At 41.8% G+C, this 25,762-nt stretch overlaps 1 pseudogene; it reads right to left on the reverse strand.

Moving 5' to 3' along the window:
* Positions 1–109: 109 nt before the first annotated feature.
* LOC125283703 (zinc finger protein 280A-like) lies at positions 110–1,628 on the reverse strand (annotated as a pseudogene).
* Positions 1,629–25,762: the final 24,134 nt, after the last annotated feature.

A 25,762-nucleotide genomic window follows, 5' to 3' on the forward strand; every position in this document is an offset into this window, starting at 1 on the left:
TATCCCTAGAGGTGGGTAGAACATAACTTGAGCTTTGATGCTAGCCGTGGTAACAACTGGAATACCTAGAGTTCATGGCAATCCTCTTTTTAGATTTTACAGGTGACAACTAGAGATCAGTGTTGCTCACAATAGTCGATGCTGCACCTCTTGAACTTAGTTGAACTGCAGTTTGAATCATAACCTCTGTTTCAGGAGGCAACCCTTCCAATTACTTTGGCTTTTTACAAGCTCGATGCTTCTTGGTTTCCTGCTCTGTCTTCTCCTTTGAAGTCAAAAAGCGTAGCCGGCATTCGGAACACTGAAAGGCTCTTGTTCTGGTGCCTCCAACAATGATTCATGTAGACTCTGACAGCTCTGAAAATGTTGAGACAGAATGGACAAAGCAAAGTCTTAGTGTTTTCAGGGCATGTTCTGGAATGTGTTTCCACATCAGCAAAAGCTGACAATCTGTAATTGCAAACCTGGCACACACGGCATTTTGCCAGGCTTATGATTGTCCTTCTCATGCTATAAGAAAACGTGGTCCATTTTGAATGAAAATTCGCAAACTTTAACGACAGCGGAGGGCTCCTGGCTAGTGTGTACACTTCCAATGTGACATTGCGGCTGGAAGGGAGTGGGAAGTCCGGGGTGGCAGTGCTGGCAGGTGGTGTGGATTTCCCAGCTGTCACCCTTCTGCTTCTCAAGTTCCAAATGGCTCCTCACATGGCTCATAAACTTGACATTCTTTAGAACTTTCAAACAGCTGAGGCATTTAAAGGTTGTGTGAGTCTTCTGTTTTGGCTGCCTGTCTCCTTTACGCTGCCCATAGTAAAAGTCATGAAGTAACATGATCGGATTTTCTTTCTTAGGATCAACAGTCTGGTTTTGACTTGCTAGACTCAAAAAGTCTGTTTTTTCCAGCCTTTTGAATTTATTTTTTGTGTCTAGATCCATAAGATTGAAATGTGTCCAGTCATTTGCCTAAGCCCAAGAAAATAATGCTCCATTCTGAACATGGGTTAATGAGGATGGGATACCTTTGAGGTTGTGCTCATGCTCCCTGTAGGAGAGAAATGACCACAGCTGAGGAATGTCCTCTTGGGATTCCATCACTGAGTTTAGGTCTTTTGGGATTTCCACTGTTTATATTGGAAGTGGGAAGTTGCTCTGAATTTCGAGGACTTCCACCCTTGCCTCCTAAAGAAAGTACAGCTCCAAGCAGCAAATCTGAGGTACTGTGAGGCATGACTTGTGGTGAGCTCGTTGTATAATCAGGTTTAGATGAGGGCTCAAAAATAATAGGAGGATCTATCACTTTCCATTCGCATTGGGGTGGCCACTGAGTCCCGATGGGTCACGAGGTTTGCAGGCTACAATGCACAAGCAGGATCTTGACTCCAGTAGCCTTTTTTTCTTTCAGAATATCATTCCAGGGTCACTCTGCTCAAAAGGTTTGAAATGACTGGTTTTGAATTTGAAATAGCTCTGATAAAGAGAATTTCTGCATCTTCATTTACATGCGCTACCCCTGTGAAAATCAGCTCAGCATCTTCATTTTCCCTGTTCCTGTGTTTGGATTCTGTGTTGTTCTCTGGTGGTTCTGGCACTTGTCTTTCCTCACATGACAAGGAAAGACCTGCCATTTTCAAACTGGTTTTTGCTTGAAGAGGTCCCTTCAACTTCCAGTGCTTTCTTTTTGTAAATTAGCATCTGAGTAAAACCAATAGTATTTATTTCAAAAACCAAAATCATTACCTTATTTAATCCTCCCCTGAAATGCTGAGATGACTCTTAGCAAGTTCCTTATTTTCCACCTGAGGAAACAGGGTCCAACTATGTAGGTGACAGGATAGTCCTAGAGTTACCTCTCCAGCCCCCCAGGTCTCTAGCAATTGCAAGCTCAACATGCCCTCTTCTGGGGCCATGATTAGGGTGAGGCAAGTGAGGGATTAGGGCACAATATTTAAGGGCAAGATTCAAAGAGGCACAGGTTCAGCATCTCAGAGCACCTGCCTCCTGCATTTCCGCACCCTAGGCATCTCACTAGCCTCCCCCTACTCCCAGGTGTACCCTCTGGGATATCTAAAATTTAGATCTTTTCAGTCCCCTAAAAACAAACAAACAAAAAACAACTTACCCCTCCTGCAGTGTTCCTTTTCTGAGTAAACACTCCTAGTCACTCAGTTCACAAACTTTGGAGACATCCTTTGCCAATCTTTCCCCCATACCCCACAGCCAGTCAATGAGCCAACCTTGCCTGCTCTGTTTTCCAAAGATATCCAGAATCCCGACAACCCTCGTCTACCTCTACTGCCCCCTCCCTGATCCAAGACACCATGTTCTCTCCCTAGATCATGACTACAGGCATCTTATTCTCTCCCTGGATGACGTTTGAAAACACCACGTTCTCTCCCTGGATCATTGCAGAAGTTTTCCACCTCATACTTCTTTTGTCATATTTCCCCATAGCGTCCCCAGTGCGCCTGTTAAAATATGTAAAAAAACTGGCAGGCAGTTTTTTGCTTATAGAACTCCAATGGCTTCCCAACTCACTCAGAAGGCCAATGAACATGAAATGTCAAAAAAGAGCCCTAGAACTTTGGCCCACACCCACCAGTCCTTCCTTTTCTGCCTCTCCCTCCCTCCATTGCAGGTACTCTGTGAGTCTGGAAGGCACCACACCCTGTGTTATCTCAAGACTTCTGTGGCTCCCCCTGCCTTGAATGCTCTTCCCCCAGATATCCCCATCCCAGCTCCTGGCCTGCTTTAGGTCCGCATCTTGTCAGCAAGGCTTCCCTAACCATGCTATCAAAAATCACCTCCTCTCCCAACTCACATGTCCTACTCACCCCCAACACTATTTCTCAACTTAGTATTTATCACCTGCCTAACACCCAATACAGTTAACCCTAAACACCAGGGTTTCAACTGCACAGGTCCACTTATATGCAAATTTTTTCAATGAATACAGCACAATGCTATAAATGTATTTTCTCTTGCGATTTTCTTTTTTTTTTTTAAGATTTTATTTTTAAGTAAACCCAACATAGAGTTCGAACTCACAACCCCGAGTTCAAGAGTCAAATGCTCTACTGACTCAGCCGGGTGCCCCCCCTCTTGATTTTCTTAATAACATTTTCTAGCGTACTATATTATGAGAATACAATATACAATACATGAAAATACAAAATATGTGTGAGTTGACTGTTGATATTATCAGTAAGGGATCCAGTCAACAGTAGGCTAATAGTAGTTAGACTTTGGGGGAGTCAAAAGTTACACAGATTTTCTACTGCGCAGGGAGTTGGTGCTCCTAACCCCTTCCATGCTGGTCGAGGGTCAACTCTATATAAATGTATCTTGCTTTTATTTTCTATCTCCACCCACTAGACTGTAAATTGAGGGAGGAAAGGGACTTGTGTTTCCTTTACTGCTGTATCCTAAGTTCCTAGAGCAATGTTTGGCATACTGTCAATGCTAAATCTTTGCTACCCAAATAATTAGTAGCTGTTATCAATATGATCGTTTATGTGTACAACAGACCCAAACCCACTAATTCCAGGCTCTCCAAGCATTTAGTGAAATCCAAATCCAAACGATTTAACACTATCATGCGAGAGAACATTCTAGCCAGTATGTAGGGGTGGGTATGTGTAGTTGAAATAAAAGTTTTTCAAAGAATACCCTCCCTACAATGGATATGCAACCTTCTATGCTATTAACAAATTTCATCGATGCAAAGGAACAGTTAGTGTTTACATTTTCCCATTTCTAAAAAAAGACTGTGTCTCATCAGTAACATTTAATAGTTTGTTTGGCAGCATATATTCTTTGTATTGTATGGTGATGGGAGAAATAATGTTGTGTCTTACAGTTGATGGCATCTTAGATGCAATGAAAAATTCTAATTTTTTTCCATAAGCTGATTGCAGCCCATTAAATTTATTTTGCAATTCACTAATAGGATGCTAGGGGCATTTTTGCAAATGGTTTAAATCAGGGATTGGCTGGCCTCCTGTTTTTGCACAGCCAGTGAACTAAAATGGTTTTTACATTTTTAAGGGTTTTGTTTTTGTTTTTGTTTTGTTTTGTTTTGTTTTACTTTATATCAGCCCACTCCTTTCTGAATCTGTTTTCAGGGATCAAAGTTCATATGCCGGTTTGCTCTGGTAACCTCTCACCTTCTTCACTCTCCCTTCCCTCAGCATCTTCTAAACTGAATCTCAGGTTATCCCTCCGGATGCGCTACAGCCCTCTTTGCCTACCGATTTCTTCGGGGAAGAAAAGGCTTCAAGCTCCCCTGACAGCCAAAAAAAAAAAAAAAAAAAAATTTGTAGTCCCACTCCTTCCAGTGCATCCAAGTCACAGAATTAGAACAGAAATCCAGTTTGCTAATTAAAATGTTCTAAAGTGCCATAAACTGATATGACTTTAAAAATACCTCTCTTACCAAACTAACATGTTGTACATCTTTTTTTTTTTAAGATTTTATTTATTTATTTGACAGAGAGAGACAGCCAGCGAGAGAGGGAACACAAGCAGGGGGAGTGGGAGAGGAAGTAGCAGGCTCCCAGTGGAGGAGCCCCATGTGGGACTCCATCCCAGAACGCCGGGATCACGCCCTGAGCCGAAGGCAGACACTTAACGACTGTGCCACCCAGGCGCCCCAACATGTTGTACATCTTAAACTTACACAGTATTATGTCAATAAAGCTGGATAAACAGATAAACAACTAAAATGTCATTCTGTGTAAATGTGACAAATGAAACTCAAAGTGGTATTGTAACGGAGGGTCCTTAATCTTGCCTGGGAACTATGGAAGAACTGTCTTTTGGGCCTTTCAAGTAGCTCTGGGCATTTCCAGTAGGAAAGCAGGGTTAAATGAAGTGACAGGTGTTCCACAGCAGAAAGTCCCAATGGTGAGAAAGTCCTCCTGGACCCCCATCGTTTCCTACTACTTTGTCCTGTCCCACTCTGTTCCAGCCACACAGCCCTTCTTGCATTAGGACCTTTGCACTTGATAGTAATATTTAAAGTTGTAAAATATGATAAAGCCAAATAGACCACAACTGTGTGGTTATTGGGTCTGTGAACTATCAGTTAGGCACTTCAAATTTAAAGATATGTTAATTTGGGCACCTTGGTAGCTCAGTTGGTTAAGCATCTGCCTTTGGCTTAGGTCATGCATGATCCCAGGGTCCTGGGATGGAGTCCCACATCCAGCTCCCTGCTCAGCAGGGAGTCTACTTCTCCCTCCCTGCCCTCTCGTGTTCTGTCTCTTGCTCTCTCTTTTCCAAATAAATAAATAAACAATCTTTAAAAAAAGGTATGTTAATTAAATTTAGTTTTTATTTTTTTTTAAAGATTTTATTTTTAAGTGATCTCTACAGCCAATGTGTGGCTCAAACCTACAAGCCTGAGACTGAGTCACTTGTTCCACCAACTGAACCAGCTTGGTGCTCCAAGATGTGTTAATTTTACAATTCACTAGTTCATAACGTAGTCAGTGGTACCATGTAAGGTGGGATGATGTGGAATAATAGGGTCCAAAACTCTCCATAGAGATCCTACTGGTGATTTTAGTAGTAGCTCAGTCTTGGAATCAGCCCAAATCCCACCTCCCACCTCCCACCCCTAAAAGTGGTATTTTAGTTTATCACTTTTGTAAGCCATTTAATCTATGAGGTCTAAGCCTGTGGTTTTCATCCTGTTACACATTAGAATTGCCCAGGGAACTCTTAGAAACACACTTGCCCAAACCAACTGATGGCCAATTAGATGAAAATTTAAGGGAGTCCCTTTACAAATCCTCAACAGCCATGTGCCCTCCACCTGAGAAAACGCCAGTGGCTTTGGGAATTCCTCTTCCCACTTCCACCTAACAGGAGAAAGGCTTTCCCTTCACTTTTTCAGATCCATTTTAGAGTGCATAGCCCAGGGTGTCAATTCCTCCGTGGGCGACAATCAACGTGACAATTTGGAACAGAGGTAAGAACAGGAATGCCACCTCTAATGACTGCATAATAATGCTTCTGATTTGGGGCATATAGCCCAGAAGACATTCAGAGAAGTAAGTGAAGCTACTACAAGAAAACCCCTTCTATTCTCATGGACTTATTTATTATGTATTTTTCAACATTTCCATCTGGAAAAACTAAAAGTAGAATCTATACTGAAGCCTGTCTCATTCTAGAGTGCTGATTCTCAGTGAGGGGCAATTTGTTCCTTAAGGGGCATTTGATAATGTCTGGAAATGTTTTGTTTTGTTTTTAAGATTTTGTTTATTTATTTAGAGAAAGAGAACACACAAGTGGGGGGAGGGGCAGAGGAGAAAGAGAATCTCAAGTGGACTCTCCACTGTGCACAGAGCCCTACTCGAGGCTCTATCTCATGATGCTGAGATCATGACCCAAGCTGAAATCAAGCGTCGGACGCTTGACCAACTGAGCCACCCAGGTGCCCCTGGAGATGTTTTTTGACTGTCATGGTATATTGATTATCACTATTAACATCTCGTGGGTAGACATCAAGGATATTGTTAAAACATCCTACAATACTCAGAATGCCGTCCCTGCCATGACCCCACCACCACCACCACAATAAATTATCCAGCTCAAAATGTCCACAGTGCCTGGGTTGAGAAACCCTGGTCCAGAGTGAAAGAAACTGCCCCACTCCTTCTCTGCATGATGTCCTTGGCAACCTCTTTATAGCAAGGAGTCAGCATTCCTGACCAAGTGCTAAGATAGTTATCTGATAAACTTTAATAGGACTGAAATGTATTTTTGAAAATTAGTCATCCTCTCCCTGAGATGACTGCCAGTGAAGTTATTGACATTTAATCTTTTCCTTTTAGATTTGGTGTTAACGATGGTGATGACTAACTTTTCTATTTTCCTACAAAATGTTCCTAACAAGAGTGAATCTTTGATTTGGCTTGCTTGAAACCTTTCCCTTTGCAGCAAGACTGTAATAAAATGTAAGTGTTAAGTGTTTGTAACTAAATTATCTTGAGAGTTTTCTTTTCTTTTAACTGTAGAAATAAGGGCTATTTTTTTTCCAGTAAGATTTTATTATGTCTAAAAATTACCTGTAAAAATTTACAATATATTTACATGGTTTTATCAGTTCTATATTATTAATCATTATAATGGTAAATCAATAAAAAAAATTGGGGCCTTGTGTTTCCAGGAAATTATTTTTTTAATTTCAATATCAATTTATAAATATGAGAAATAGGAGAGCATACAGAGAGGGTAAACAATAAGACTTTCAAGCATAAATAGATCATGTTCTATAAAATCCTATGGGGGAAGTGGACTAGAAATGAAGACTAAATGAGAAAAAAAAGAAAAACAGTGTAAACGTTCTGTCCATTACTAAGGGCTCCTTCTCATATTTTTTAAATGGATGATGGTGAATATCAGAACCCTATGTTATTTACATTCTTTTGGATACATTTAAAAGAGTGATATTAAGGGGCACCTGGGTGGGTCAGTCATTAAGCGGCTGCCTTCGGCTCAGGGCGCGATCCCAGGGTCCTGGGATTGACTCCCACACTGGGCTCCCTGTTCTGCCGGGAGCTGATTCTTCCTCTCCCATTCCCCCTGCTTGTGTTCCCTCTCTCATTGGCTGTCTCTCTCTGTCAAATAAAGAAATAAAATCATAAAAAAAAAGTGATATTAACAGTTTTATTTATTTAAAGTGTCCATTTTTATTTTAGGCCAGAAATCACATCCTTTACAAGGTTTAAACTTATGATGAAAAAAATTTAGGTGTCTACTTAAAAATGTTTGGTGATGAATATAGATTTGCAAAAATAGTTTAAGGGAAAAGAAAAAAAAATGACTACTTACAGGCTTAGTTCCATGCCTCTAAGAGATTTGTCAAACCTCACAATCTCTAGGGACACTGTCAGACAGACAGATTCCAAGGCTGCATCTCACACCAGGGAAACTCAGATGGCCAGGGGAGGGGTCTGGGAATCTGCATGTTCAATGTTTGCCTCTTCTGATTCTTACGCAAAAATATTTTGGGCAGCCTTGATCTCTCCAGCATAATTAAAATATTCATACACCCACTCCTTCAAGGGAAGCCCAAGGGTGTGTGAGGTCAAGAATTCCTTTTTCCTTCATTGATCTGACACACTGAGCACCTATTTCAGGACAAACATATTGTTGGGTGACCCAATAGATAATTTAAAGTTGGTGCTTGAGCTGGGGACTTCTCTCCCCCTCAGAGTCTTCAGGAAGGACCCGCATCTCCTTTTCAGGGGCTTCTGGATGTCCAGGAATGTTCAGGAAGGCTGGGATTTATAAGCAAAGCCCAGGGATCTGGGTCCAAACCTCTCAATTTGAGAAGCACTTTTGAATAACCTGGGCTGTGCTCCTTAAATGTCAATGAATCTCAGGAATCACCTACAGCTCTTGTGAAAGTTCTGGGTGGAGCCTGAGGGTGTGAATTTCTAACGAGCTTCGAGATGATGCCCGTGCCTCTTGGCCGCAGACCAAATATTGAACAGGAAGGACTAGGCAGCTTTGAAAAAGTACCTGTGGCCTGGTTGATTCTGTTGATCCTACTCTAAAATGTGAGGGGAAATACCTGTGTTCTAGCCGTCTACTGTAGCTAAGAAAAGGAAGAAAAACAAACTATAAGCCATATAGCAGAATGGTCTGAAATCTAATTACCTGACCTACAGAAGGAACTTAAAAATGTTAAGTTATGAATAAGCAAGAGAGCTCAAGTTCAATCTGCTCTGCGTACACCAGGAGAGTCCACGGAGGGAAGTGACTATCCAAAGTGGTTTCCATGGAGAAATGGGATGCCTTCTGCAGACTGTATTGACAGAAGACCAACTTATCAGAAGGAATTTGGGCCTGTAGCCAATAAAGGAATGTGAGTAGGGAGAGGGCCAGAAAGAGGGAATATGCTATTCCTCAGTTCTCTCCCCCTCCAGGAGCCTCCATGAAATGAGCCTTGGGCACAAGGACTCCCTGGAGTCAGGGAAAGGAATGTCTGGGTTTTTTTTTGTTTTTTGTTTTTTTTATTTATTTTATTTTATTTTTTTAATGATTTTTTATTATATTATGTTAGTCGCCATACAGTACATCCCCGGTTTCCGATGTAAGGCTCGATGATTCATTAGTTGTGTATAACACCCAGTGCACCATGCAATACGTGCCCTCCTTACTACCCATCACCAGCCTATCCCATTCCCCCACCCCCTCCCCTCTGAGGCCCTCAAGGAATGTCTGGTTTTGATTTCTTCAAAGCCTGTCACCACAGGGGCTGCCTGTCACCAGTCAACATCAGGATACTTCTGGGCAGCATGCTGGGCTCAGGAAATTGCCTACTCCCAATTTTCCTTCCCTAAGTAGCCCCATGGCCAAAGAAGCCCAGTTCATAATCAAAGGAGGCAGCTCTTTGACTTCAACATTGTCTCTGGGACCCAAGGTCACAATAGTGAGGGTGATATATGGTCATTGTGATTATTCACCACCAGGGAGGGCTGGGTGTCTCACACAGCCTATGAACTTTGTACCCAGGACGTGAGGTCCACAGGACTGAGGGTCTTCCTTAAATGCAGACAAAAGCTATGTGGAAATCGGTCTCTAGGACACGGCTCAAGGAGGCACCAGTGTTCATGAGGGCACTAATCAGGGTGGTCAGCTTTTGTTGCCTTTCTCCCTCTCCAGGGGAGGTCATGGCTCTCCCAAGATTCTCACAAACTTTTTCCTCTTCCCCTCTTCCTGGGAAAGCTTTATCTCAAGAGACTTGGCTTTTGTAATCAATGGCAGTGCCTTTGGCTTCCTGCTGCTTTTGTTCTCTGTTCTGTTTTGTCTTGCCCCTGGAGTAAGAAATCACAGTGGGATGGTTTCCCAGCTTAAATGCAAGGGTAGGGCACAGAGGGATCAAAATGCACAGAAACGAGACACACTAAAAAATTTAATAAATGATAACTTATATCACCTGCTTGCAAAACGGTAGGGAGATACTAATATCCAGGCATTCCTAGATGATAAATTATGGTGGCCCCTGTTAGCTCCAGCTCCTTCAGGTGCAAGAAAGGGAGAGATAGAGGGAGGTCCCAACTCTAATGGGTACCCCCAAGGAAGAGACCTGAGAAGTGGTCCCAGCAAAGTGCTCTGATGAGCAGGTTGAGTTAGTCACAAGTCTTAGCACTGCAAGGACGGCGGAGAAGCAGTCTTTAGGAAAATGCTGTCTTTACCAGGTGGGTTAATTTAAAAACTCTAACTTACAGATGAATCATGCCAAGGAGAAAAACTCCAAGTTAAATCAAACACTGAAATCCTGAAATTGGATGTGATGCTTTCTTTGGTGATTGGGAATGGATTTCAGTCAGCCTTTGAATAAATATTTTGTCTTGTACACATTTTTATTAATTTAAAAACAAAATAAAGTAAAGCATGTGTGTGGGGGGATATTAGTGGCATAAAAGCATGTTTATAACAATGTGTTCAGGGATAATGCATTGTGCCTTAAGAAACACTTTTCAATTAAAAGTCATACTTATATACAGTTAAAAATGAAATCAAACAACACAAAAGATCATTCATCAGTTGTAAATTCTCCCTCCTGCTCAAGACCACAGTTACCTGCCTCAATTTCTAAAATAAACTACTGCTAAGAATTTCTCATGGGTCCTTCAAAGCACATTCTCTTCATCTAGAAGTATGCTTCCCCTTTTCCCCTGACATGTTATGCAAATAAATTTTCATACCCTGCATCGAAATTGAGTCTTATTAACATGATTTTACTGAATGATTTCAACTTGGATGGGTAGAAATCCATCAGGGACCTTAACGATTATTGTCATTTGATTTCAAAGTTTCAGAGGCAAACAAGAATGCACCTTCTCTTCTGAGGAGTTTGTGGGAAAATATTACAAAAGGAGGCAAGAGATCCTTCGTTAACAAAAAGGCTGGGGTATCCCAAACTCAGAAGTCAAAGCAACTTATGTATAAATATCAGAGGATGCTGTTTGGACATATCTGTATTTGTTGATTGTATGTTTCCATTAGAATAGTTTCTACTCCAAGGCTTTTCCAAAGGTGACTCATAGTGCCATAAGATACCACCTTTACCCTCAAGAATGACTGAGTTACTAAAAACCTCATCAGAAGCAGGAGACATTTTTGGGGAAACTTACCTTCTAGTCGACATCACTGTCGTCCAAGCTGAATACTCAGTGTTTGAGCCTCCGAGAAACACTATGCTCATTGACTTGGTATCTGAGAGAGCACTTAATACAAAGATCACTACAGGGGGCATATTGAACCTGAATAGCAAAATTATCTGATGGAGCCTCCATATACTTGTCCTTGGAGTCTCCTTCTTCATCAGTGAAGCAGAAATAATATTCGGATTCTAGACATCAATTACAATGCATAGGTTTGGGTTTTTTTTTCCCCTCCCACCAAGCATTTCTGTGAAACCAGCTGGGTGTCCTGCAATTCAACTCAATTCTGACACTATCTACGTGGAGATAGAATCAGATCACACAGGTAAGGGCTTGGTCCCCCAAGACTGCCTCTTCAGATGCCAATGTCAAGTCCAGGTTGTCACCTGTGCTTCTCACTGACTAGCTATAAATTCAGGGTTCCCACAATCCCTTCCTTGGGTTTGATTCATTTGCTAGAGGCCCAGAGAACTCAGGAAGCCAGTTTACTCATTAGATTGCAAGTTTATTATAAAAGGATATAATTTAGGAAGAGCCAGATGGAAGAAATGTATAAGGTGAGGCATGGGAGAAGGACACTAAACTTCCAAGCCCTCGAGGAGCACACCAGTCCCCAAATCTCCACATGTTCACCAACCTGGAAGCACTCCGAATTCCATCTTTTTGGGTTTTTATAGAGGCCTCAGTACAGAAGCACAATTGATTAAATCATTGGCTATTGGTGATTGAAGTCAATCTCCAGCCCTTCCCCTCCCCAGAGGCCAGGGGTGAGACTGAAAATTTCAACCCTCTAACCACATGGTTGGCTTCATAGGCAAACAGCCCCCATCCTTCCTTGCTTTCCAAAAGTCACTCCATTAACATAACAAAAGACACCTTTATTGCTTTCACCACTTGGGAAATACCAAAGGTTTCAGGAGCTCTGTGCCAGAAAGAGGAACAAGGATTTATATTTCTTATTACCAATCACAACTTCATATATACTCAAGAGGAATGATCTTGGGATTAAATGAGGTTGTGCTCAGTAAGTGGTAGCTCTTACTCCACATTAAAATTTGTGAAATAGGAGGGATAGTATCTCAGACTCTTTTTTAATCCCCTGGGCTCTGCTGTGTAGGTTGTGTTTCTGGAAGTTGCCATAGCACAGTCTCAGGAAATGGAAATGCTTGAGGGGTAACCTCAGGTGGGGGGCCAGCCTATAGTGGCTCATAATCGCACCCATGTTTCAGCCTCACTAATCCATTCCTGAGGCCATTGTGACCTTCCAAGAACCATGAAGAAGGCAACCCTGTTACCTTACATCCTAGGTACCCCTGGTACCTAGCAGAGGATCTAGTATATTAGAAACAGGTAATGAACTTTTGTTTATTTGACTAATGGTTGATAAACCTTTTAGTATTTGTTATTGTATAAATTAGCAAACCAGCACAATTTCATCACATTTCACATTCTCTCTTTCTATATCCTATGGGTTGACACCCACCAATTAGAACAGGCACCCTACTAGGAGCATAGGCTCCTTGCTCGGTGAGCTTGAAGGCTTGTTAAGCAATAGTAGTTATATGTCAATCATATTTCATATCTGTCCTTTTCCATTTTGGCCTTTTTAAGGAATTGTGTAGAAGCACTCCTCTACCCCTCAGCTAAAGCATTGGCCAAATTGAGCTAGGAGGAAGGAAGAAGCAAACATAGCATATGATTCTTCACCTAGGAGTAAAGTGAAGAAAATATAGATCCATGTCATCAAAGCATGATAGGACGTTGTTACCCTTGAAATAAATCTGTCAGTTATCTGGGGGATGAGGGAATGGGGAAAGTGGGTAAAGAGGAGTGGGAAGTACAGGCTTCTAGTTATGGAAGAAATAAGTCACAGGAATGAAAGGTATAACATAGGGAATATAGTCAATGGTATTGTAATAGTGGCAATGGTGCCAGATGGTAGCTACACTCGTGATGAGTAGAGCATAACAAATAGAGTTTTTGAATCACTATGTTGTACACTTGAAACTAATATAACACTGTGCATCAACTATCTTTCAATAAAAAAAAAAGTCTAAAAATGTTAAAAAGAAAGAAAGAAGAAAAAAAACTCAGTTATTTAACCAGTGAAATAATTCAGGAATAGCAGAGAATTGGAATTCACAACCAAGAAGTTGTGGCAAAACCATAGGCAAGTCTGGAGAACAAAGCAGAGGACTGCTCTTTTAGAGAGGAAAGGTGGGCTGAGGGCTGGGAAGGGTTATTACAAACAAAAATTCCATCAGATTATTGAAGAAAACATTGCAGACAAGTCCTGTGGACAATGGCTTTGTGCTCCAGCCCTCTGAGGTCCTGCTTCATCATATTAAATTCTGTTTGTCCAAATGCTGGGTTGACTCTCCTTTTGTTCTGCTCTTTCTAAATTCATCTTGACAACTCTTAGGTATCTGGACCAACAGCATCCTGGGAGAATCCCAGGTTTGTCTCCTCTCAATGCTGAAGTTCTCCCTCTGGAGCAGCAAATGAATCCCAACCAGAATCGAGCTCAGCCCGAGGGGCCTCCTGCTGCTCAGTTGATTTATCTTTTTAAGTTTCCAGCCCAAGATCACCAGTAAGACACAAGATTGGTCAGGTAATGAAAATATGCTTCTCACAATGATTTCATGTCAGTGGCAGAGTCTGGGCTATTTCTCTCTCTTTCTCATTGTACAGCCACCACCCTTGTCCTCAGTAGTAGTAGTAGTAGCTATAATCTGGGTTTGTAATACTGATCCAGGGGATGCCTGGGTGGCTCAGTAGGTTGTGTCCAACTCTTGATTTCAGCTCAGGTCTTGATCCCTGGGTCTTCAGTTCAAGCCCTGTATTGGGCTCTGCACTGGCTGGAGCCTACTTAAAAAAAAAAATGGAGGAGGAGTTAAGATGGCGGAGGGGTAGGAGTCCCCTTTTTCAGCTGGTCCCCTGAGTCGAGCTGGATAGGTACCAGACCATCCTGAAAACCCACGGAATCAGCCTGAAATGAAGGAAGATACATCTGGATCTCTATAAATGAACATCTCCAGCACTGAATATTGAGGTATGAAGTGGGGAGCCGTGAATCTGTGCACAGATGTTGGAAGATAAATGGAAGGGGGAGGAGTCTTCACACTCAGGTGCCAGGAAGCGGTAGCCACCTGCACTGGGGAGCGGGCCGGACTCACGGACTGCCACCCATGAGAGAGCAGACTGAGATCGTGAACCTGGGAACGCGTGTGCAACCAGACTGAAAACCGGCGCTCCGGAGCGCCCCCAAGCCATACTGAAACAGGGAGCTCGGGAGCGCGCGGGGGCGGCTGGTGGCTGGGGGGGTTAGAAACATAAAGGACAGAGACGTGAAGGCCCTGGAAGTGAGGGCTGGGACGCCAGCTGTGGGGTGCACAACCCGGGATGCTATAGGGTTTTTAATAACACCAACAGAAATAGGGTTAAAGAGGCCAGGACAGCTCAGTGGAGAGCGGACTGTGATCTCTCGGTTCTGAGACAGAGGCTAGGATTCTGCCACTGCTGCTCTCTCAGAAGAGCCACAGAAAACCGCCAGGGAAAGCTACCACAGAACAAAAGCCCGGAAATACCAGCTCACATTGTGCCCATCCCCATCCCCCCTCGCCGGGGACAGGGAGACTCTACTCAAAAAGAGTTGCCTGAGTATCGGCACGGCAGGACCCTCCCCCAGAAGGCAGGCTGAAAATCAAGAAGCCCACATCCCTAAGGTCCCTATAAAACAAGAGCATGCTGCCTGGGTCCTGGTCAATAATTTGGGCTCTGGACAGCCCTGCAACCTCTCCTCATCAGAATGACGAGAATTAGAAATCCCCCCCCCTCAGCAAAGAAAAGATAATGAGTCTGTGACCTCTGCCACAGAACTGATGGATATGGATATAACCAAATTATCAGAAATGGAGTTCAGAGTAACAATGGTCAAGATGATGTGTAGACTTGAAAAAAATATTAACGAAAATATCAAAGAGAATATAGAATCTCTAAGGGCAGAAATGAGAGCGAATCTGGCAGAAATTAAAAATGCTATGAATCAAATGCAGTCAAAACTAGATGCTCTGACGGCCAGGGTGAATGAGGCAGAAGAACGAATTAGTGAATTGGAGGATGGGATGGTAGAAGAGAAAGCTAAAACAGAAACTTGGCTCAAAAAAATCCAATCTCAAGAATATAGGTTATGGAAGATTACTGACTCAATGAAAGGTTCCAATGTCAGAATCATCGGCATCCCCAAGGGGGTGGAGAAAGAGAGAGGTCTAGAAGAGATATTTGAACAAATGGTAGCTGAAAACTTCCCTAATCTAGCAAAGGAAACAAGCATTCATGTCAAACAGGAAGAGAGGACCCCTCCCAAAATCAACCAAGACAAACGTCCCCTATGTCACATCATAGTGCAATTCACAAATATTAGATCCAAGGATACAGTATTGAAAGCAGCCAGGGCAACGAAATTTCTCACGTATCAAGGCAAAGGTATCAGAATTACGTCAGACCTGTCTACACAGACCTAGAATGAGAGAAAGGGTTGGTGCGGGGCATTTTTAGTGCCCTTTCAGAGAAAAACATGCAGGCAAGGATCCTTTATCCAACAAGGCTGCCATTCAGAATTGATGGAGAGATAAAGACCTTCCAGAATCGCCAGTCATTGACCAATTGCATAACCACGAAACCAGCCTTACAGGAGATATTAAGGGGGGTTCTGTAAAAGTAAAAAGGCCCCAAGAGTGATACAGAACAGAAAGTCATAATCTATAGAAACAAAGACTTTACAGGCAACATGGCATCATTAAAATCATATCTCTCAATAATCACTCTCAATGAGAATGGCCTAAATGCTCCCATAAACGCCACCGGGTTGCAGATTGGATAAAAAGAAATGACCCATCCATTTGCTGTCTACAAGAGACTCATTTTGAACCTAAAGATACATTCAGACTGAAAGTGAAGGGATGGAAAACCATTTTTCATGCCAATGAACCTCAAAAGAAAGCTGGGGTAGCGATTCTCATACCAGGCAGATTCGATTTTAAACTAAAGACTGTAGTTAGAGATACAGAAGGACACTATATTATTCTTAAAGGATGTATCCAACAAGTGGATATGACAATTATAAATACCTATGCCCCCAACAGGGGAGCAGCAAGATACACAAGCCAACTCTTAACCAGAATAAAGAGACATATAGATAAAAATACGTTAATAGTAGGGGACCTCAACACTCCACTATCAGCAATAGACATATCATCTAAGCAGAAAATCAACAAAGAAACAAGAACTCTGAATGCCATACTAGACCAGATGGACCTCATATATAGATATAGAACACTACACCCCAGAACCAAAGAATACTCATTCTTCTCGAATTCACATGGAATGTTCATCAGAATAGATCATATGCTGGGTCAACAAATAGGTCTCAACCGATACCAAAAACTGAAATTATTCCCTGCGTATTCTCAGACCACAGTGGTTTGAAACTGGAACTCAATCACAAGGAAAAATTTGGAAGAAACTCAAACACTTGGAAACTAAGAACCATCCTGCTCAAGAATGATTCGATAAACCAGGAAATCAAAAAACAATTTAAACAATTTATGGAGACCAATGAGAATGAAAACACAACGGTCCAAAACCTATGGGACATGGCAAAGGCAGTCCTAAGGGGAAAATACATAGCCATCCAAGCCTCACTCAAAAGAATAGACAAATCTAAAATGCAGTTTTTATATTCTCACCTCAAGAAGCTGGAACAGGAACAGAAGAACAGGCCTAACCTGCACACGAGAAAGCAGTTGATCAAGATTAGAGCAGAGATCAATGAATTAGAATCCAGGACCACAGTAGACCAGATCAACAGAACTAGAAGCTGGTTATTTGAAAGAATAAATAAGATCGATAAACCACTGGCAAGACTTATTCAAAAGAATAGACAAAGGACCCAAAATAATAAAGTTATGAATGAAAAGGGAGTGGTCACAACCAACACCAACGAAATAGGAAGGATCATTAGAAATTGTTATCAACACCTTTATGCCAATAAACTAAACAACCTGGAAGAAATGGATGCCTTCCTGGAAACTTCTAAACTACCAAGACTGAAACAGGAAGAAATTGATTTTTTAAACATACCAATTAATTATGAAGAGATTGAAGCAGTGATCAAAAACTTCCCGAAAAACAAGACTCCAGGGCCTGATGGATTCCCCGGAGAATTCTACCAAACATTCAAAGAAGAAATTATACCTATTCTCCTGAAGCTGTTTCAAAAAATAGAAACAGAAGGAAAACTACCAAACTTATTCTATGAGCCCAGTATGACCGTGATCCCCAAACCAGGCAAAGACCTGATCAAAAAGAATTACAGACCGATACCCCTGATGAATATGAACGCCAAAATGCTCAACAAGATCCTGGCTAATAGAATCCAACAGTACATTAAAAGGATTATCCATCATGACCAAGTGGGATTCATACCTGGGATGCAAGCGTGATTCAACATTCGCAAATCAATCAGCGTGATACAACATATCAACAAGACAAGACTCAGGAACCATATATTCCTCTCAATTGATGCTGAAAAAGCATTTGACAAAATACAGCATCCTTTCCTGATTAAAACCCTTCAGAGTGTAGGATTAGAGGGTACATTTCTCAATCTCATAAAAGTGATCTATGAAAAGCCTACAGCAAATATTATTCTCAGTGGGGAAAAGCTGGAAGACTTTCCCTTAAGATCAGGAACATGACAAGGATGCCCACTCTCGCTACTATTGTTCAACATAGTACTAGAAGTCCTTGCAACAGCAATCAGACAACAAAAAGGTATAAAATGTATCCAAATCGGCAAAGAAGAAATCAAAATGTCTCTCTTCGCAGATGACATGATACTCTACATGGAAAACCCAAAAGAATCCACTCCCAAACTATTAGAAGTTATAGAGCAATTCAGTAATGTGGTGGGATACAAAATCAATGCTCAGAAATCAGTTACATTTCTATACACGAATAATGAGACTGAAGAAAGAGAAATTAGGGAATCCATCCCATTTACAATAGCACCAAAAATCATACGTTATCTCGGAATTAACTTAACCAGAGATGAAAAGGAGCTATATTCTAGAAACTACAAATCACTCTTGGAAGACATTGAAGAAGACACAGAAAGATGGAAAAATATTCCATGCTCATGGGTCAGAAGAATTAACATAGTTAAAATGTCTATGCTACCCAGAGCAATCTACACTTTCAATGCCATCCTGATCAAAATACCAATGACATTTTTCAAAGAAGTGGAACAAACAGCCCTTAAATTTGTGTGGAACAAGAAAAGGCCCCGAATCACCAAGGAACTGTTGAAAAGGAAAAACAAAGCTGGGGGCATCACAATGCCGGATTTCGAGCTGTACTACAAAGCTGTGATCACAAAGACAGCATGGTACTGGCACAAAAACAGACACATAGACCAATGGAACAGAATAGAAAACCCAGAAATGGACCCTCAGCTCTTTGGGCAACTAATCTTTGATAAAGCAGGAAAAAACATCAAGTGGAAAAACGACAGTCTCTTCAATAAATGGTGCTGGGAAAATTGGACAGCTATATGCAAAAGAATGAAACTTGGCCACTCTCTCACACCATACACAAAGATCAAGTACAAATGGATGAAAGACCTCGATGTGAGACAGGAACCCATCAAAATCCTAGAGGAGAACATAGGCAGCAACCTCTTTGACTTCAGCCACGGCAACTTTTTTCATGACACATCTCCAAAGGCAAGAGAAACAAAAGAAAAAATGAACGTGTGGGACTTCATAAAGATAAAAAGCTTCTGCACAGCCAAGGAAACAGTCAAAAGAACTAAGAGGCAGCCCACGGAATGGGAGAAGATATTTGCAAATGACACTACAGATAAAAGACTGGTATCCAAGATCTACAAAGAACTTCTCAAACTCAATACACAAGAAACAAACAAACAAATCAAAAAATGGGCAGAAGATATGAACAGACACTTTTCTAATGAAGCCATACAAATGGCTAATGGACACATGAAAAAATGTTCAAAATCATTAGCCTTCAGGGAAATTCAAATCAAATCCACACTGAGATACCACTTTACACCAGTTAGAATGGCAAAAATGGGCAAGGCAGGAAACAATTGTTGGAGAGGATGTGGAGAAAGGGGATCCCTCCTACCTTGTTGGTGGGAATGCAAGTTGGTACAGCCACTTTGGAAAACAGTGTGTAGGTCCCTTAAAAAGTTAAAAATTGAGCTACGCTATGATCCAGCCATTGCACTACTGGGTATTTACCCCAAGGATACAGACGTAGTGAAGAGAAGGGCCATATGCACCCCAATGTTCATAACAGCATTGTCCACAATAGCTAAATTGTGGAACAAGCCGAGAGGCCCTTCAGCAGATGACTGGATTAAGAAGATGTGGCCCATATAAACAATGGAATATTACTCAGCCATCAAAAAGAATGATTTCTCAACAGTTGCTGCAACGTGGAGGGCACTGGAGGAGATAATGCTAAGCAAAATAAGTCAAGCAGAGAAAGACAATTATCATATGGTTTCACTCATTTATGGAACATAAGAGGTAGGAAGATCAGTAGGAGAAGAATGGGAAGAATGAAGGGGGGGGTAAACAGAAGGGGGAATGAACCATGAGAGACTATGGACTCTGGGAAACAAACTGAGTGCTTCAGGTGGTGGGGGTGGGGAATGGGATCGGCTGGTGATGGGTATTAACGAGGGCACGTATTTCATGGTGCACTGGGTATTATACGCATGTAATGAATCATGGAACATTACGTCAAAAACTAGGGATGTACTGTATGGTGACTAACATAATATAATAAAACAATATTATTATTAAAAAAAAAAGTGAAACTACTACTGAAACTACTACAGTTCAGTTCTCCCCAACTCCCTCTCCTAGAATTATTTGACATTTTCGTTCTGCCCAGGCCTCCGGTCTCCTTCCAGGGTCTTTTCGGCCTCCGGATGATTCCCCAGTCTTGTTACATGAGATTGCCCTCTGATTCTTTTCTATCCATATTCTTTCCTCTCACATCCTTATCTCCAGCTGCCCTAAATCCAATATGCCTATCTCCTGTGCAAATCAAGTGGCTCCAAGGTGAATTATTACCGAACAATCTACTATGTGTGCCATAATCTCCTGCCTGCTTTCTAATGACCTGGAGACTCCTATCTCCCCCAACAGGGCCTTCATCTATATGGTCCCTCTGCCACCAGCCGTCACTACCTCCCCAGGCCCCTTGTATGGCCATCCTTACTGATGAGGACTCTCTCCAACCAATCCCGGGTTTTAAAAACCTCATTGCCTTGATAACATGCCTCTTTGAACATTTTGACGGCAGAGTCTAAATTCCGAGTAAAGAATCTTGCCAGATTTCTCTCAAATGAGGTCAGCCAAATAGAGCCCTGACTGTAGGACAACCTGCTTTAAAATCAAGATGCAGTGGTGACTTTTGTTCTTCCTTTACTTGTGTTGGGCAGATATAACCATCACTTTCCTACATGAGGTCATCCATGAACAGGGCACTCCAATGCATGCTTTTCATGTTAGTCCCATAGGTAAATCTCACCACATCATTATGGAGTATTGTCTCTATTTTGTGATTGAGCAACCCAATGCTGAGATCATGTGATGCTTTGTTTTTTCCTCTTCTTCCCAGAGAAGCTGTCCATTTTGTACACTTTTGCTCAAATCCTAGAGCTGTTGGTTCCCATTCTGGAAATTAGTCCCTGTAACTTGGGTCTACATTAGGGATGCTAGGACAAGGTGCATGTCAGGAAAAAATGAGATCTTTTCCTGACTCTCTTTTTTGGGACATTCCATCAGTTACACAGATTTCTTTTTTTTCCTTTTTTTAAATATTTTTTTTATTATGTTATGTGAGTCAGCATACAGTACATCCTTAGTTTTTGAGGTAGTGTTCCATGATTCATTATTTGCGTATAACACCCAGTGCTCCATGCAATACGTGCCCTCCTTAATACCCATCACCGGCCTATCCCAATCCTCAAACCCCCTCCCCTCTGAAGCCCTCAGTTTGTTTCCCAGAGTCCATAGTCTCTCATGCTTTTTTTTTTTTAATTTCATATCTGGTTTTACAAAAGTTACTAAAGTTACAATGCACGAATTCTCCAGTCAAGTTTCACTCCCTTTTACTACGTGTGTATGGACCACAACTTCTGAGAAACAAACTGAGGGCCTCAGAGGGGAGGGGGGTGGGGGAATGGGATAGGCCGGTGATGGGTAGTAAGGAGGGCACGTATTGCATGGTGCATTGGGTGTTATACGCAACTAGTGAATCATCGAACTTTACATCAAAAACCAGGGATGTACTGTATGGTGACTAACATAATAAAAAAATATTTAAAAAATAAAATAAAAAATGTAAAAAAAAGGTCCTGTTCTAGGTGGGTTACTCCTAGCACTCACTTTCTTCTCCATCAAAAATAGGTATTTATTGGGGCGCCTGGGTGGCACGGCGGTTAAGCGTCTGCCTTCGGCTCAGGGCCTGATCCCGGCGTTATGGGATCGAGCCCCACATCGGGCTCCTCTGCTGTGAGCCTGCTTCTTCCTCTCCCGCTCCCCCTGCTTGTGTTCCTTCTCTCACTGGCTGTCTCTACCCTGTCGAATAAATAAATTTAAAAAAAAAATCTTAAAAATAGGTATTTATTTACAGCATGGAGTGATAATTTAAGAATCTGTCACTTTAGACTTAACATCCAGAAGGCATGAAGGCATTCCACCATCTCCCTGAATATATTTTTTTCTTTCCCTGCCAATGACATCATGATTAACCTAATGACCCAGGCTAGATAATCTCTTCTTTCCACAAACGTTAGGCACTGTTGTAAGAATGGATCGCAGCAGTGAATACAGTAAAATCCCTACCATCATAGAGCCTGCAGTCTGGAAGAGGAGAGTAAAACAAACAAAGATATGCCACATGACGCTGAGCATGTAGAGACAAATGCAAAGCAGGGAAGAGAGGATGTCTGGGGGGACAGGCTGCTGCTGTTTTATACCGGGTGGTCTGCGAAGGTGACATTGAAGTGTAAGACCAGACAGAAGTATGGATTCCAGGGGAAAGTATTCTGGATATCAGGAATGACAAATGCAGAAGCCTGGAGGCATGTTTAGCAGGTTCCCAAAACTGCAAGGAATCCTGGTCGGTAAGAGGTGAGTGAGGAGCAAACTTGGTCCAAGAGGCACAGGGTGGCCAGATAGAGTGGCACCCTGAAAGGCACTGTAAGGACTTACAGAGTACAACAGAAGACGAAGTTGGAGGGTTTTAAGCCAACCGAGGACACAATCTAATTTGCTTGCCTGTGGGACGAACAGACTACAAAGGCCCAAGGGAAGACATAGTAATATTTCAGTAGTTCAAGCAAGAAATGAAAGTAGTTGGGTCCAGGATGGTAGGGGAGAGATGGAAAAGAGGCTGGATTCTTACATATACTGAAGGCAGAACCAACAGGAGCGCAGTGTGCACAGAGGGGAATTTACTGTGAGGCTTCTGGACACTTTCATTAGCTTATGTTTCTGGAAAGTTTGCAAAGAAAAAAAAAACCCGTGTGTGTGTGTGTGTGTGTGTGTGTGTGTGTGTGTGTCTGTGTGTGTGTGTGTGTGTGTGTGTGTGTGTGTGTGTGTGTGTGTCTTTTCTTAAGATCTTTACTATATATGCTTCAGGCCCCAGAGACCTTGGATCTCATCCCTGGGTGTGAGAGACAAGATGGGTCAAGGATGACTCTAAGGTTGGGGGCTTGAGTAACTGGTAAATATACCCAATTGTTCTGTATTGAAGTTTTTCTTTCTTATTTCTTTAGGGCCTACTTGGTCATACCTTCCTCGGTGATGCCTCCACGTGGACCGTTAGGAGCTGAAGCATTTGCGTTCTAGAATGCGGGCTTCACAAAGTTATTTTAACCCCCTCTGTTCAAGGAAATTGACCAATGGTCTCTAACCTCCGGTACATTCTGAATTTAATACACATCAGCGTGTTCATGCTCATCCGGAGGATCTGGATTTCTACCAAAATCATTTCAGCTGCCTTTTCTGGAATGTTTTCAGCTGCCACCCCCTACCACTTTTTGTAAAACCTGAGGTTGGAATTTGGGCACTGGATATTTCAAGTTTGACAATAGTTGCATGAAGAGGGTTGGAGGCAAAGGCAAAATTTTAATTACAGCTTTCGGTATGTTTATTCTTTTTCCTCTGAAGACTGAAGTCCGCCCACTTTGTTATATCAGATGGTTAAATCCCAATTTGAAAGTCCATTTAAATCATAAACGCAGAGCTACTCAATGTCTTTTATTAAAATGAGGCTGAGAATTAGGGAGTCAACTAGATGGGTGGGTGGAATAAGAGCAGGATTCCCAGAAATACCACTTGCTCTTTCCTCTGATATCTTTTCAGAAGAAACAGTAAGCATACCTCACAACCAGAGATATTCAGACTCCAAAATCTACACAAATACAAACATATTTATGCACCAGCACACTCTGCTTGAAGGTGCCTTGGAGAAAGAAATGAGGATACATGAATTTGGAGGCTAGTTTGACATGAAAATTGTGGCTATCCCTTACAATGCCTAAGAGAATAGATGCATGTGAGGGTAACTGGCAAGAGCTTCACTTCCTCCATTGATTACCAGGTTTATTTTGCGCTGACTTGATTGCTTCTCTGAGGGAAGTTATGGATTCTGCTTAAAAAGCGTCTCTTTTTTTTTCTAGGTAGAAGAGGCTCATTCTTTGAGCCTACATATGAGTGAATGTAGCTGCTAGAATGCACCCCCCCCCCAAAATAGAGGAAAAACGTAATTGGCTCTAACCACCACTTTAAGGTCTTTCAAGGGCAAATGCTTTAGGACAAGGTGGTTGTATGTAGGTCAGGTGCAGGGCGATGCATGGTTATTTGGGACCTGTGAGCTAAATGGGACAAAGGAACTGACCTCCACACCCCAAGGAGCAAATTTTTTTTTAAAAATATACCCTACAAACTCACATCACTATCTACTCTCTGTCCCCCAAATGATTTGTCTGGTAAGCATCTTTGGGTCTGTTCTTGCCTCTGCCATGTGGCTTTGTAGGTCCTGTTTCTCTGCTGAGTGAGAAATGATGGTCGGTGTTCTAATGCCAGTCATATCCTCATCCCCATCGCTGAAAGATTTATGCTTGGGAACCCTCTTCATGAATACAGCAAAAAGCCTTTAGTTTGTTTCTAGAATGCTCATTGCTGGGACGCCTGGGTGGCACAGCGGTTAAGCATCTGCCTTCGGCTCAGGGCGTGATCCCGGCGTTGTGGGATCGAGCCCCACATCAGGCTCCTCCGCTAGGAGCCTGCTTCTTCCTCTCCCACTCCCCCTGCTTGTGTTCCCTCTCTCGCTGGCTGTCTCTATCTCTGTCGAATAAATAAATAAAATCTAAAAAAAAAAAAAAACCCTCTAAAACGAATGCTCGTTGCTGCAAATATCGAAATATGCTCCAAGATCACCTTTGGGAGAAACCAATGACATGAGCAATTCAAAGTCATCAGTCTGATGAAAATTGGATCAATACGTAGGTGAGAAGCAATGAAAACCACCTGAGTTTTCAAAACTTTGCTTATAGATGTATCTTGAAAAGTTCCTATATGAACTTGAAAATCTGTCTTCCTTAAACTCTTTAAAACAAGAGATGGTGGGAACTAAGAAGCAATGTGAAAAAATTATAATGTAAGCTTAAGTAAAAAATAATTAAATTGTATATGCCATAATACAACTATATAAAATTATATTTTACATGGAAAAATTACTATAGAGGACCATTAAAAAATGGAAAGTTTTACTCAGCCTTCTTCAAAATAAAATAAGCAAAAGAAAACCACTTGGTTGCTGAGATTCCTGGACGCTGTAGGAAACCAGGAAATTAAATGCCTAAATTTGACCTTTATTTGGGACAAGAGTGAAGTTTCATTCTGCAGCCCCTTGGTAACAGTGACACTGTGACTATATTGTTTAAGTGACTGTCATAGTCAGCAGATTTGTCTTCCTATTACTTCATGGTCAGTTAAGAAACACACATTCGATCTAGAATTTTTATTTAACACCAGATAGATTTTCCATGGTCACCAGCTGTAGTGTAACAATAATAATTAATATTCACGGCCTGTGCCTGGCACTATTCTAAATCAACTTGTTTAATCCTCACACAAGCTAATGAGATAAATCAAACTATTTTCATCCTCCCCCCTTACAAATGTGGAAAGCATGGCCCAGAACATGCTAAGATATTGCCCACATCATAAGTTAGTGTCAGAACGAAATTCAAACCCTGAGCAGACTGGCTCCAGGGTCCATGCTCTGAACCAGGAGTCAGTGAACCGTTGCTATAAGGGGCCCATATATATATTTTAGATTTTGCAGGCCATCTGGTCTCTGTTGCAACCACTCCACTCTGTAATTAGAGCAGGAAAATAGCCATAGACAATACGTGAACAAATGAATGGGGCCGTTTTCCAATAAAACTTTATTTGTAGACGTGAAAT

This window comes from Ursus arctos, unplaced genomic scaffold, assembly GCF_023065955.2.
Source record: "Ursus arctos isolate Adak ecotype North America unplaced genomic scaffold, UrsArc2.0 scaffold_39, whole genome shotgun sequence".
NCBI classification, from domain to species: domain Eukaryota; kingdom Metazoa; phylum Chordata; class Mammalia; order Carnivora; family Ursidae; genus Ursus; species Ursus arctos.